Genomic DNA, 16,507 nt, shown 5'->3' on the forward strand with positions numbered 1-16,507 from the left:
GGGTGTTTCACATGTCCTGCTGATATGAGAATTGAAATATGAAAAGAGGTTACAAGGTATATTTTGATTTACAGTCCCATTATAACTCCTTTGTAAAAACAATAATTGTACTGCACCCAGATTATCTTTGCAATGAGACTTGTGATTAAACTATTTCTTTTTCAAGGATACAGCTTTCTTTCAATATATAATTATTGTAAGCTATATATATCAAATAGCTTTTCATCCATCATTTTGAATGCTTGCTGTTACTGAATGGCTGATTCCCAGGCACCTCAGCTGGATAAGTTTCCAGCAGTTCATGGTCAAATTCTGAGGTATTTGCCATGTTGATTCAATCTTGAGAGAAGGGGAAACTGATACTATGTGTTACAACCAGGTGAGAAAGAGGTCTTGGGTTCCCTTTCAGCCTTCACTTGGTCTTACTGTAACTGGATTTTATTTTTAAACTGACTGTTTTTATCTCCCCCTTGGTGAATCCTTGTTCACCGCTTTCCAATTATAAGGCAAAGAAACCAACACCACCAGGCTTTCTTAGGTTTAAAGAAGACAAGTTGAAATTTATTAAACTTAAACTCTAATTCGGTTGATGCCTATGGATACAGGACGTGCCCATGCTAGCATGCATATGCGATACACACATGCAAATAGAGACAGAAAAGAGCAGAAGAAAAATAAAGTGGAAAAGTTTGAGGCAATATCTGAAGAGTTGTTGTTACGGTTCTTTGAACTCACTGTAGAATCCTTGATTGTAGTTAGATCTTGCTTTTAGTTGGGGCCCAGTATTCCTCTTAAACCTTGTTCACTGTAGGAGACTTTTCTCTCTTGGGGTTCATGTGTCTTCAGTAGGTTTTGGAGTTCCGTAAGAAAGAGATGGGAGCAGACAGACAGGAGAGGAGGTCTGCTTCAGTCCAGGAGCATTCTGCTTTCTGCAAGCTCTCAGTTCAACTGTACAATTCAGAAAAAAACCCCAGACTGCCAAGCAGGTTAGTCATGTGACTAATTGGTTTGACCACGTTTGTTTGTGGATTGTATTGGAGCAGGGGATAGCTCCTTTGTTTCAGACATTGTCTGTTAAAATGCAAAAATGTCTTTCCAGCCAGGGGCCTGGCAACCCCTTGTCACGGGCCTTCTCTTCTTCCCAGCAACAATTTGAAATTTAAATGTCCATTTAAAATTAATGTACCTCATTGTTGGCAGGGGGGTCTGCATGACACATGTAACACATTTACTGAATTACTAGCAGATCTTCTATGGTGTTGCTTAAGGTGAGGTGGAGATTTCAAATGACCAAGGTTGTTATACCAAGTTCTATTACTAGAGAAACTGACTTATCTGCACTGGGGTAGCCCTGAGACCTGGAAACACTGATAAAGGCTCTGGCCTGAAATACCAGGGCCCAGCAATACTTTGAGAGTCTGGGAGCAGTGGGAGAGGGTACTAGGGTGGGGAGAGGTGACGGGTGTTTGCAGGATTCCAGGAACTTTAGCAAAGCAGTTTTTAGGAACATTGATCCGATCCCAGAATTTGGCATATTAGGGTCTGTGGTTATTAGTACTGTTCTGGGATCACAGAGCACCTGGAGTGATGGCTAGTTGTTAGTGAACATTAAAAGGAAGTATTGCGGGGAACAGGGTTTAACAGCCTTGTGAGGGGGGAGAGGGCCCAAATTGTTGTTGCCTCCTTGCCAACCGTCAGGTTCCAAACCCATTCTCAATTCCCAACACCCATCTGCCACACCTTTTTCTCCCTCAGATACTTTCCCACCACTTTCCTGATCATCAACCAGTTCCTAACTTTATGTTCCTTCCTTAACATTTCTGCTTCTTATATCTAAGAGATTAAAAATCGTTAGCTGGAGGGTACAATTTCCCTCAAAAATTTCCCCAGAGTGCATCAGAAATGGAGAAGCATTGCCCGCCAGAGTCTAACATTGGGAGTTCCGAACTATTTTTGGGTTCAGACCACATATCACCAGGTCTCAAATGAGTGTGCCACTGCAGTTGGCCAATTGCAAGATGGTGGGCAATTGGTCATCTCCTGTGCTTAGCTGGCCAGCAGATTGGCTAGGGGGAGAATGAAGTGATCGCATAGGAGGTGCACCATGTGCAGGCAGTGGCACTCCTGTTCCTCCTGGCTTCACAAAAAAAAATGAATATTAAATTTGAGGTCTTATCTTGAGCAGCTACCAGCAGTCCTTTAAAGATCGCTGATTAGGGCACTCAATGCCTGGAACAACTGGGAAGAGCATGCATGACATTTGCTCCCTGCATTTCTATTGAAACTATTACCGGAGACATAACTGCCGTAGGAACACAATTTGCATATCTCAGTACCCTTCCAGTTGAAGCAAGAAAGCATGCTGCTCAGCCATTTGCAGACCTGCCATAAAACTGTGATGCCAACTTGCTTTGTCGAATGATAATTTTCTTTAATCCGCTGACTGAAGATCTGAACTTATATTTTTTGGAGAAATTTAAATAAGAACAGGTAAAAAAAGATAACTTTGCTAGCATCTTAAGTTGGCCACCTAATTTGCAACACTGTATCCTACATTGCAAGGCCTGTGAGGAGGGTGACAAAATGTCTGCTCATTCCCCAGCAAGAAGTCTACAGGAAGTCTAAGGGAACTGCTGGTTCTTTTTCTTTAACCAGAAGAAATGCTACTGCTATGCTTGAATCACTGAGTGACTGTCATGTGACAAGCCCCTCCCCATCTGTGGTTTTAAGCTTGTGTTTCTCTACAGCAGCAAGGAAAAGCTTCTGGACTCTGACATGTGCAGACCCAAGTGGGGGTCCCTCTCTTTCTGTATTCTAGCTTGAAAGCTTCAAATCCTGTCTGTTGACTGACCACCTTTGTGTACTCAGGCTACAATCAGAAACCCCATTGGAGGAAATTATCTGCATTGCTGTTTCCAAGGGACCCACCGAACCAGTCATATACCTCTTCAAACTAAAAGCCCCAGTACCACCAAATGACACAGACTGTATATACCTTTTTTTGATGGACTCTAGCTAAACCAATCTACCTTTCCCCACTCTGTAACCTATTTGTATGTGTTTAAACCTCTAGTGTGTGAGTGAAAGTTGGCATGTAGTTTATTATTTTAATTAGTTCGGTTTAGGTGCAATAAAGTTAACCTCTTTCTTTGTTACCTCAAGAAAACCTCTCCAATTGGTTCTTGTTACGACCATAGCAAATAAGTAATCACACACCTACTGAATTGGCCAGTACATCCACTTTAAGAGAGAATTAAACCTGTTGTGATCAAATAAGGAGAGGGAAAAGTGGGAAGCCCTTTAACCCCTCCTCACTTGACTGCAACAACTGCATCAGGTGGGCCTTGGGCATTCACAGGGCAGCCTATAAGTCCCCTCCCCCATGCCCATTGCTAATTGATGGCCTAGCGTTTATCAGGGAAGAAAAATTGTTCCCATATAGTCTTTACTTAGCATAAATTTCCATGAATAAACAAAAATTAGAAATGATCAGTTTTATGCCTTCAACATTTATACTGTCAAGCTTTCATCTACTTCTTTCCACTCAATACACATGAAAGAATGCTTGGTATACTTACGGCTTAAGTTACAAAGCTTATGTAACTACTTACTCGAGGGGATTCTTGAATTGTCAGTTCTTTGGGGAGATAGTGGGGAGGGGGTCAGCTATTATGAAGTTGTTAGTCAGCTCTTGGTAGTTTTCCGAGATAACATGTATGTTAATTACATCATGGAATTATTTAAGATAGTTTATGATGTAATACATTTGGAACCATTTACATCTTCATACATGCACACACATAACCATAAATTAACTAAGAAATGCTGAAGATAGCAGCTGTACGGTTGGAGAATTCATATGAAGTATATTGATTGAGATAGGTATCTTATGATTGGTTGCACACCAAGAACTATACATGACATGTTTTCCTAGATACATTTTGGAAAATGAGGGAAATATTGATATGTGGGAATAGTAGACCATTAAGCAAAAGCAGTTGAAATTGCTACCAGTTATTTTATTTAGTGTCCTTTTGCTTTGTTTAGTATTCAATCATAAAGCAGCACTTTAAGAACATAACAATAGAAGTAGGAGCTGGATTAGGCCATTTCGCCTTCCAGCCTGCTCCACCATTCAATAAGATCATGGCTGATCTACCTGTCACCTTAACTCCACTTTCCTGCCTGCCCCCATAAACCTTGAGTCCTGTGTCAATCAAAAATCTGTCTAACTCAGCCATGAATATATTCAATGATCCAGCCCCCACTGCTTGCTGGGGAAGAGAATTACAAACACTAAAAACCCTCTGAGAGAAGAATTTCCTCCTCATCTCCATCTTAAATGGGAGACCCCTTAATTTGAAACTGTGCCCCCTGGTTTTAGATTCCCTAACGAGGGGAAACATCCTCTCTACCCTCTCAAGCCCCCTCAGAACCTTCTCCATTTCAATAAGATCAATCTTTTAAACTCCAATGAGTATAAGCCCAAGCTGCTCAACCTTCCCTCATAAGACATCCCTTCATCCCAGGAATCAGCCTAGTGAAACCTCTCTGAACTGCTTCCAATGTAAGTATATCCCTCCTTAAATAAGGTGACCAAAACTGTACACAGTACTCTAGGTGCAGATTTACCAATGCCCTTTACAGTTTTAGCAAAACTTCCCTACTTTTATACTCCATCCACCTTGCAATAAAGTCCAACATTCCATTTGTCTTCCTAATTACTTGCTGTACATGCATGCTGACTTTTTGAGATTCACAGCAGCATTCTGCAGTCTTTCTCCAAGTAAATAATATTTCACTTTTTTATTCTTACTGCCAAAGTGGAAAACCTCACATTTTCCCACGTTATACTCCATCTGCCAATTTTTTGCCCACTCACTTAACCTATCTTTATCGCTTTGCAGACTCTTTGTATCCTCCTCACACCTTGCTTTCCTACCTATCTTCATATCGTCAGAAAACTTGGCGACAATACAGTCAATCCTTTCATCCAAGTCATTAATATAGATTGTAAATAGTTGAGGCCCCAGCACTAATCCCTGTGGTACTCCACTAGTTACAGTTTGCCATCCTGAAAATGATCCATTTATCCTGAGTCTATTTCCTGTTAGTTAGCTTGTCCTCTATCCATATTACCCCCAACACCATGAGCTTTTAACCTTTTATGTGGCACCTTATTGAAGGCCTTTTGGAAATCCAAATAGACTACATCTACTGGTTCTCCTTTATCCATCCTGCTTATTACATGCCTTTCACAAAATCATGTTCACTCTGCCTGATTGTATTGTGATTTTCTAAATGTCCTGCTGCCACCTCTTTAATAATGGATTCTAGCATTTTCCCAATGACAGATGTGAGGGTAGCTGGCCTTTAGTTTCCAGCTTTCTTGTCTCCCTCCTTTCTAGAACAGAGGTTTTCAAATCCGCTGGGACCTTTCCAGAATCTAAGGAATTTTGGAAGATTACAACCAATGCATCCACTATCTCTGCAGCCGCTTACTTTAAGGCCCTCAGATGCAGACTATCACGTCCAGGGACTTGTCATCCTTAATAGCAGAGACAGTTATAGATTGTGGGTATGTTGGAGAGTGTAACTTTAAGCAACATACAGATATTGGAAAAAGGCTGATTAAAAAAAAAGTCTATCCCTCTCTTTAAATGAACATATACACATTTAAAATTCTATTTTCTAAAATAGAGTGTGTATGATGTCAGGGGAATTCTTCAAGCGAGAGCTTGACCAAATACAATAAGTTGAGAAGGGAAGTGAACAGGAAAATAAAAATGGCAAAGAGAGAATATGAGAATAGAATAGCAGTTAACTTGAAAGTGAACCCAAAAAAATCTTTTTACCAGCATGTAAATAATAAGCAGATAGTAAAAGGTGGGGTGAAGCCTATTAGGGACAAAGAGGGTGCTTAGAGGCACAGGACAAGGCTAGAATACTTAATGAGTACTTTGTATCAGTGTTTACTAAGGAAGAGGATGCTGACAAAATACCAATAGAAGCAGTGATCGTAGAGGTAATGGGTGAGGTGAAAATTGATAGGAAGGATGTACTGGAAAGGCTGGCTATGCTTAGAGTACACAAGTCACCTGGCCTGGAAGGCTTGCATCCCAGGTTGCTAAAGGAAGTAGGAGTGGAGATAGTGGAAGTGCTTGCCATAATCTTCCCTAGATACAGGGGAGGTGCCAGAGGATTAGAAAGTAGCAAATGTGACACCATTACTCAAGAAAGGGTGCAAGGACATTCCTTGTAACTACAGGCTGGTCAGTTTAACATCAGTGATGGATAAGGTTTTAGAAATAATAATCAGGTGTTATGGCCAACTGGTGCGGGGTATGGGTGGTCCCCACTGTTCATCTCCCACCTGACCACAGCAAGTGTTTTTGTTATTAGGCTTTTAACCCCTTTGTGTTTTATTTGTCAAATAAACAGACAGCAACAGGTTTTCTTGTACTTTTAAAACAGAAGATTAATTATTTATTGAGCTCCTTCCATGATAACATACACTGCATTGTACAGTTTGATGGCTCTACTTCCAACAGTTTAGGAGTGAAGAATAGAATGAAACAGGGTTGTGTCCTGTGGCATCTTCTTCTCCATGTTCCTGACCTTCGCCTTCCCTGCAGATATGGAAGGAATCTACTTGCACACTAGGTCAGACAGAAAGCTATACAATCTATCACGGTTGAAAGCGAAGACAAAAACACATCACATCCTGATCAGAGAACTCCTCTCCCCTGATGATGCTGCGTTAGTTGCTCACATGGAAACTCAGCTACAAAGACTCACAGACTGTCTCTCCCCTGCCTGTAACTTGTTCTCCTTGACTATAAGTGTCAAGAAAACCATGGGTCATACAATAAGATTTTGCATCTCCACCCCTGATCACACTAAATAACACACCACTTGGATCCACATTGACAGACAATCTGTCTCTTGATACAGAGCTCAATATACGCATAGGGAATGCAGCTACCACCTTTGGCCAACTTGTGAAACACGCACGGGATAACACCAAGTTGACCCTTAGGATCAAGCTGATGCTTTATAAGACCTGTGTTCTCAGCACCTGCTGGTTAGCTGTGAAACATTGATGACTTACAGCTACCAGAAAAAGATGCTCAAATAATTTCCATCTTCTCTGTCTGTGGCGCATTATGGGTATATCCTGGCAGGACAAAAGCACAAATGTGGCAGTCCTCTCAAATGTAGAGCTTCCGAGTGCGTTGGCACTAATCAATCAGAGGTGGCTTTGGATGGAAGACGGTTGCATACCCAAGGATCTTCTGTATGGTGAGGTAGCTGGGGCCCGATGACCAGTGGGGCACCCAAAGCTCCGCTTCAAGGGTGCTTGTAAGTATGACATGAAGGCCCTAAATGTTGACTATCGCAGACAGTGAGGATGATACCAATCGACTTCAACAGGCTATAGATAGGCTATCAGAATGGGCAGACAAGTGGCAGATGGAATTTAATACAGAGAAATGTGAAGTGATGCATTTTAGCGTGAGAGATAGGGAGAGAGAGTATAGGTTTAATGGCACAGTTCTAAACAGTGTACAGGGACAGAATGACCTGGGGGTTCATGTGCATAGATCTTTGAAAGTGGGACATACTTTGTTAGTTAGCAAATTATATGTGATCTTGGGCTTCAAAAATATAGAGGTATTGAAGCAAGGAAGTTATGCTAAACCTTTTAGCAACAAGGTTAGGTTGGAGAAGTTGGTTTTCTTTTCCTTGGAGCAAAGGAGATGGAGGGGAGATTTGATAAAGATGTACAAGATAATGACGGGTTTAGATAAGGTAGACAAAGAAGTGCTGTTACTATTAGCTGATGGTACAAGGACTAGGGGACATAGATTTAAGGTTTTGGGCAAGAGGTACCAGCGAAAGGAGGGGGCTGGGGGTGGGGGGTGGGGTGTGAGGAAGAACTGTTTTATGCAGCGAGTGGTAATGTCCTGGAACTTGCTGTCTACAAGGGTGGTGGATGTGGACACAATGAATGATTTCAAAAAGAAATTGGACGGGGATTTGAGGGAAATAAACTTGCAGGGCTATGGGGATCGAGCAGGTGGCGGGGGGGATCTGACTGGATTGCACTACAGATAGCCAGCATGGACTCAATGGGCCAAATGGCCTCCTTGTGCTGTAATGACTCTACAGCTCCTTTGCCCAGAGAGTGGTGAGGGTGTGGAACTTGCTACCACACAGAACAGTTGAGGCGGGTAATGTAGAAGCGTTTAAGAGGAAGCTAGATAAGCATATGAAACGGAAGGTAATAAGGGTTATGCAGGTAAAGTTAGAAATGGAGGGATCGAGGAGGCTCGAGTTGAACATAATTGACGGCATGGACTGGTTGGACCGAATGGCCTGTTTCTGTACTGTATGTTCTATGTAATTGTATGCATATTCTATTTTGGTGGAGTTTGCCAGAGGAATTTATAATTAAGAAATCCAGCTTGTCCATAGGTTAAATAATGTCTTAAGCATCAGTGTTTCAGAGTGCAGCAGTCCTTTAGAGAACGTGATGAGAGAAGTCATGAATGCATTTCCTTTGATTTGCCTTGCTTTGTCAATTTGGTGTTTTGAAGTGAGCTGATTTTCATTAAGAATAGCTCTGTTATTTTGAAATTCCATGGCTGCAAATGATTAGGCAAAACTAAAATTCGCACATTGAGTTTAAATAAAATGGTTTTCATGTGGTGACTATGGAATTTAGAGCAAAGTATAGAAAAAAGTTTTTACTTTAGCTGTTGGATTTTACTTGATTTGGATTATAATGACATTTGGCACTTTCTCATATTTATATTTGTGAAGTGATTCATCTGGCAGATCACTGTTGTAAGTCATTGGAACATGAGGGCACATGTAATTGATTCTATATCATATGTGAGACTGTTTAGAATTTCAAAATCTCCTATTGTGTAATGGATTAATTATAGTAATCTACTTTCATTAATTATTAATGATTCAAATGTCAACTGCAAGAATTTTTGTGATTTTTCATCCTCAAATTATGTACAACAATTTAAAGGTATTTTAAACATTCACTCTTAGATACAGGGCACTAACGTGTGGAACAAAGATTTGATTTCTCACCCAAATATCAAGCAGGGGATGGAAGACAGTTTAGGAAATGACAACCCCACACTCAGATTTCTTATCTAACTCTCAAAGACAATTTCAACTTCCCATTGTCATTTACTGCATTCATCCCCATTCATACCAAATCTGTTGGCGTGCATTGCTAATCACCAAGGTTACTGCTCAGCTCCGCTGGAACCCTGACACTCCTCGCCTCATCAGCTCTCCATGTTACATGAGACATCCTCCAGCAATGCTGCCTTGCGTACTCTGCCCCTCAAACAGCTCCTGGATTCACATGCCCTCCATACCATCTCTGAAAGTGGGCATTGATTCACTGGTGCTCCAAGCTGATTCTAGTCAATCTACAAGTCAACTGCATCTCACCATGGAACCTCTAATTTTAAACTTTGGCTTCTCTCTTGCTGTCGCTTTCCCTTTTCTTTACCCCAAATGGGACATTTGCTCCTGTCTCCTCCCCTTCCTGTTACCCATCATGCTTCCTTTAATTCCTCCTCCATTGGGTGCTTTATTACTGAACAGCCTCCCCCCCACCCACCACCAAATTCCTACCCCAACCTTCATAATTCCTTTACTTTCATGCACTCCTGTCATCATCGCAGGCTTGACTCACTCTTAGATAAGCCCACAGTTTTCCTTTATGCCTCCCTTGGCATTCTCTAACGATTTTGTCGAGGCACTCAATCCTGCCTCCTTATGAACAGCAATACCAACTGCACCATCCTCCTCTCTCATTGACCTTCCAACCCAATGAGCCTGCAGGGGCTCATCTTGCCAAACTCCTTTCAGTCTTGATAATTCCCCCAACTGCCGACGACTTGGACTCTGTCAGAGGATCAATCGGGACCACCCTCACCACATCTCCCGCCTATTCATCAAACTTTCCTAATTAATGGATTTCCCAACAATCAGCACTAATGTTCATCAACTTCATAATGGTTTAATGGAAATTAAGCCTTTGTAACATGTAACAAGAGCGAAGTCCAAAGTACGGAAAGTCCTCATCAGAGAACTCCTCTTTGCTGACGATGCTGCTTTAACATCTCACACTGAAGAATGCCTGCAGAGTCTCATCGACAGGTTTGCGTCTGCCTGCAATGAATTTGGCCTAACCATCAGCCTCAAGAAAACGAACATCATGGGGCAGGATGTCAGAAATGCTCCATCCATCAATATTGGCGACCACGCTCTGGAAGTGGTTCAAGAGTTCACCTACCTAGGCTCAACTATCACCAGTAACCTGTCTCTAGATGCAGAAATCAACAAGCGCATGGGTAAGGCTTCCACTGCTATGTTCAGACTGGCCAAGAGAGTGTGGGAAAATGGCGCACTGACACGGAACACAAAAGTCCGAGTGTATCAGGCCTGTGTCCTCAGTACCTTGCTCTACGGCAGCGAGGCCTGGACAGCGTATGCCAGCCAAGAGCGACGTCTCAATTCATTCCATCTTCGCTGCCTTCGGAGAATACTTGGCATCAGGTGGCAGGACTATATCTCCAACACAGAAGTCCTTGAAGCGGCCAACATCCCCAGCTTATACACACTACTGAGTCAGCGGCGCTTGAGATGGCTTGGCCATGTGAGCCGCATGGAAGATGGCAGGATCCCCAAAGACACATTGTACAGCGAGCTCGCCACTGGTATCAGACCCACCGGCCGTCCATGTCTCCGTTATAAAGACGTCTGCAAACGCGACATGAAATCGTGTGACATTGATCACAAGTCGTGGGAGTCAGTTGCCAGCATTCGCCAGAGCTGGCGGGCAGCCATAAAGACAGGGCTAAATTGTGGCGAGTCGAAGAGACTTAGTAGTTGGCAGGAAAAAAGACAGAGGCGCAAGGGGAGAGCCAACTGTGCAACAGCCCCAACAAACAAATTTCTCTGCAGCACCTGTGGAAGAGCCTGTCACTCCAGAATTGGCCTTTATAGCCACTCCAGGCGCTGCTTCACAAACCACTGACCACCTCCAGGCGCGTATCCATTGTCTCTCGAGATAAGGAGGCCCAAAAGAAAAGAACATGTAGCTGTGGTAAAATACTTTTAGTGTAAATAGGTCCTTCTAATTAAATTTTCTGGAAGATTTAATAAGAAAATCACAGCATAATAAGATTGTACAAAGGAGTTACAGGCATCAATAAAGAGGATAAAACATTCAGCATAGGCAAATGGTTGCATCAAAGGCAAACAATAGATTCAGTTGCCCTTTATTGTTGTTTAATATATATATAAAATTCCACAATAAACACAAAATCCCAGATTGCAAGAGTGTCATCTAGTGCTCAGACCTCTTCTAAAGCGTTTCCTGTTTCTAATTCCTTCTTTAGTTGGACCAGAGAATGGAATAGACAATGCAGTGGGAGTTTTCATTATTACCATGAGTCATCCTTGTTGACTGAGAAGGTGTAGCTCTACTAAGGTAAAATAAAGAAAGAAAAAACTTACATTTGCAAATTGCTTTTCATATTCCTAGGACATCCAATCTGGTTTCCAGCCAACAAAGTACTTTGAGTGAAGTATGGGGTGAACTTTAACGTGGTGGAGCACATGGATTTTGGTGCGCATTTGCGGGGGGGTGGTGGGGTGCGTAAAAACCATGGAAATTGGCAGCCCATTGGGAAGCTGGCTCCAACCTGTCGACTTCTGGATTTCACTCCAATATATAAGGATGCGTGCGCGCAACCTCCTCCGGAGAAGTGGATTGCCAATTAACATGTTAATCGCTCAGTTAAAGCAATATTTACACAGACTTTAGCATTGAACGTCGAGTCCATGGGTTTTCTTGGCTTCCTGTAACTAGCCTACAGGCTAAACTAAACTAAACTAAACTAGCCAGTGAAAGCAAGGTGAGTACAAAACAGCAATCAAGGGGGCTGAATCAATCTAAGGCAAATTTGGCAATAAATACTCAGTACTCACTGCTGCTTTCTTACCTGCTCATGGGAAAGGGCTTGTTCACAGTACTTTTGCTGAGAGTTGACATTCTACACTTAGGAGGTTTCTTTAACATTTTGGACGTAGGATCTACACCAGGTAGGTTTGTTCTAAGACATCAAGATGGTTGTTGCTTAAGCTGCTGTTGATTGACTCTCAAATGTGAAGCAGCATGACTAACACCAGCAGCTGCATGGATAATAACCAGATAATCTGTTTTTGTGATGTTGTTTAAGAGATAAATATTGGACAGGACACCGGGGATCACTCCCCTGCTCTGTTTTTTTTTATTCGTTCTTGGGATGTGGGCATCATTTATTGCCCATCTCTAATTGCCCTTGTGAAGGTTGTGCTGAGCTGCCTTCTTGAACCGCTGCAGTCCTTTTTAGTTTAGTTTAGTTTAGAGATACAGCACTGAAACAGGCCCTTCGGCCCACCGAGTCTGTGCCGACCATCAACCACCCATTTATACTAATCCTACACTAATTCCATATTCCTACCACATCCCCACCTGTCCCTATATTTCCTTACCACCTACCTATACTAGGGGCAATTTATAATGGCCAATTTACCTATCAACCTGCAAGTCTTTGGCATGTGGGAGGAAACCGAAGCACCCGGAGAATACCCACGCAGACACAGGGAGAACTTGCAAACTCCACACAGGCAGTACCCGGAATTGAACCCGGGTCGCTGGAGCTGTGAGGCTGCGGTGCTAACCACTGTGCCACTGTGCCGCCCTCCTTGGTGTATAGGTACACCAACAGTGCTGTTAGGAAGGGAGCTCCAGGATTTGACCCAGCGACAGTGAAGGAATGGTGATGTAGTTGCAAGTCAGGATGGTATGTGGCTTGGAGGGGATCTTGCAGGTGGTGGTGTTCCCATGCATCTGCTACCCTTATTCTTCTAGGCAGTAGAGGTCGTGGGTTTGGAAGGTGCTGTCAAAGGAGGCTTGGTGAGTTGCTGCAGTGCATCTTGTAGATGGTACACACTGCTGCAACTGTGTGTCTGTGGTAGAAGGAGTGAATGTTGAAGGTCGTGGATGGGGTGTCAATCAAGTGGGCTGTTTTGTCCTGGATGGTGTCGAACTTCTTGAGTGTTGTTAGAGCTGCACCCATCCAGGAAAATGGAGAGTATTCCATAACACTCCTGACTTATGCCTTGTAGATGATAGATAGGCATTGAAGAGACAGGAGGTGAGTTACTCGCTGCAGAATTCCCAGCCTCTGACCTGCTCTTGTAGCCACAGCAATTATGTGGCTGGTCCAGTTCAGTTTCTGGTCAATGGTGACCCCCAGGATATTGATAGTGGGGGATTCAGCAATGGTAATGTCATTGAACGTCAAGGGGAGATGGTTAGATTCTCTCTTGAATTAGTGTCATGCGATCCTTTATGTCCCCCTGAGATGGCAGACAGGGCCTCGGTTTAACATCTCTTTGAAAATACAACATCTCCTACATTGCGGCACTCCCTCAGTACTATACTGGAGTGTCAGTCTTGATTTGTGTGTACAAGTCCTGCAATAGGATCCGAACCCACAACATTATGACTCAGAGGAGAGAATGCTACCAACCAGTAAAGTGGGATGCAGCCTTCGGGCATCTGGACTCCAATGCGTGACTTCCTTTTCTCTTCCTGCAAACTCCAACTCCTCCAACTTCTATCTTTGGATTGGCAGTTTAAATACCAGACTTGAGATTTTACCTTGCAGGTCGACATCGTGTCTGCTGACGCTGATTGGTTTGGAAAAGCACAATGTTACGACCAGGTGAGAAAGGGGTCTAAGGTTTCCTCTCAGCCTTCACCTGGCCTTACTGTAATAGGGTTTAATTTTTTAACATGTCATTTTTTTTTTACCTCCCTCTTAGTGGATCCTTGTTCACTAACTTCCAATTATATGACAACGAAACTAGCCAAACAGGTTTTCTTAGGTTTAAAGAAAAAAGGTTGAACTTTATTAAACTTAAATCTAATTCGGTTAATGCCTATGGATACACGATGCGCCCACGCTAGCATGCTTACGTTATATACACATGTAGATAGAGACAGAAAAGAGCAGAAGAAATAAAGTGGAAAAATTTGAGGCAATATCTGAAGATGGTTTTAGTTACTGTTCTTCGAGCTCGCTGTAAAGTCCTTGATTGTAGGTAGGTCTTGCTTTTCATTGGGGCCCAGTATTCTTCTTAAACCTTGTTCGATGCAGGAGACTTATCTCTCCTGAAGTTCATGTGTCCTCAGTGGGTCCAGAGGCTTGTGAGAAAGAGATGAGAGCAGACAGGAGAGGTCTTCTCACTCCAGGAGTCAAGCAGTCTTTTTCTTAGTTCAAACTCTTTGTACAATTCAGAAAAACCCAGGTTGCCAGGTAAGTTAATCATGTGAATAGCTGGTCTGACCACGTCTGTTTATGGATTCTCTTGTCTTAGCCGACCCTGTAATGTCTCTTCTTATACACAATACCTGGTATTCAAAGTCTATTGTGGGTTAAATTGGAGCAGGGAATAGCTCCTTTGTCCCTCCAAACACTCTGTTAGTATGCAAATGGTTTTTCCAGCCACGGCTGATCTGTTTAACAAGTCATTTCCTCGCTCCAGCAACAATTTCAAATCAATGTTCATATAACAAAATGAATATGCCTCATTCTTGGCAGGTGGGCAGTCTGCATGACAACAAGTAAAATGATTATAAGCTGGCTGTGTTGAAAAAGCCACTGGCAGATTCACTGAACATACTTCCAAGTTTCCTGCATAATATCGGATCCCTGCTCATCCTGCTCCCAGCTCGACTTCCAATTAATCTCGGAGCCATTATCATTGATGTGGTATTGGCAAACATGGCAGCCAATTTGCACACAGCAAGGCACGACAAACAGCTGTGAGGTGAATAACTAGAAACCTTTTGGTGATGTCGATTGAGGGTTAAATATTGGCCAGGACAGCTTTGCTGCTGTTCAAATGATGCTATGCATCCTTTCAAGTTGACCTCAGAGGGTTTAACATCTCATCCAAAAGACAGTGGGGTAATTTTTAATTTCAGAGCCTGACAGATAATTTGGGAGAGCAGATCGCCTACCCACTGTAGAACCTGGCTGATATTTATCACCATTGATTTCACAGCAAATGAGATGATATTAAAAATGATATTATTGCTGAATAATGCCCTTTTCTTATTTTCTGCCATGTACGGAAAGCAGACTGCATAAATTAGCTATTGGCTATACATTTTCATATCAGGGCAAACTTCAATGGGATGAAAGATGATTTATTCAGGGTAAAATGGAACAAAAGTTTGACAGGAAAAACTGTAACAGAGCAATGGGTGATCTTTAAAGAAGAAACATTTCAGCTACAGGTTCGGCACATTCCAGCAAGAGGGAAAGACAGGGGAACCAAAGCTAGGGCTCCTTGGATGACGAGGGAGATAGAGAATATGATGAAAAAAAAGGGTACATGATGCATGCCAGGAATCTTTCAAGTGAGAACCAGGCCAAACAAAATAATTCGAGAAGGGAAATGAAGAGGAAAATTAAGAGTGGCAAAGAGAATATGAAAATAGAATTGCGGTTAACTCAAAAATATTCTGCAGGCATGTAATTAGTAAATGGGTAGTACAAGGTGGGGTGGGGCCTATTAGGGACAAAGAGGGTGATACGTACTTGGAGGCAGAGGGCAAGGCTAGAATACTTAATGTGTACTTTGTATCAGTGTTTACTATAGAAGTGGATGCTGACAAAATATCGATAGAAGCAGAGATGGTAGAGGGAATGGGCTGAATTTTTCCCTCCCATCCCGAGTCCAGGCACTGGGTTCGAAAGCAGGAGGCTTACAAGAGCAGGCAGGGGGTGGCCGGGTGAATCAATTTAAATTGGTGCCTGCCAATTAACTGCCAGCATCCATAGTGGCCCATGTGGTGGGAGGTCACGCCACGGGAAGTGCTGGCACCATCTTTAAAGCGCTGTCAGCACTTCCTGAAAAGATGAAAGAACAACTGGAGAGACAAGCAAGAGGTTCCAGCCACAGCAGCAGCACCAAGGATGGCGAGCAGCATCCTAAGCTAGCCTGACAGTTTAGTGATGCCGCCCTGCAGGTTCTCCTCCAGGCTGTGTGGGCACAGTAGGGAGGTCCTCGGAAGGAGGAGACTGGCCTCCCAAACGAAGCAAGCCTGGCTGGAGATTGCAGTGGAGGTCAGCAGCCGTGTGGTCACCCGCTGCACCTGGCTCCAGATTCAGAAGAGGATGAATGACCTCTTGTGCATTTTAGATAGAACATTACAGCGCAGTACAGGCCCTTCGGCCCTCGATGAGCGCGAACCCTTCAGCCTTACAAATGTTAAGGGGTTCAAGTGAGATTGCCAACAAGGGTTTCATCACTCAAACAGCTGTCGGAGGCATGGCAGGCTCAGTGGGAAGTGCTCCAGTCAGACACAGCTGACAACTATGTTGTGGTTGCTGTGTGGTAGCATGCA

Source organism: Heterodontus francisci, chromosome 11 (genome assembly GCF_036365525.1).
Source record: "Heterodontus francisci isolate sHetFra1 chromosome 11, sHetFra1.hap1, whole genome shotgun sequence".
Classification (NCBI taxonomy): Eukaryota; Metazoa; Chordata; class Chondrichthyes; order Heterodontiformes; family Heterodontidae; genus Heterodontus; species Heterodontus francisci.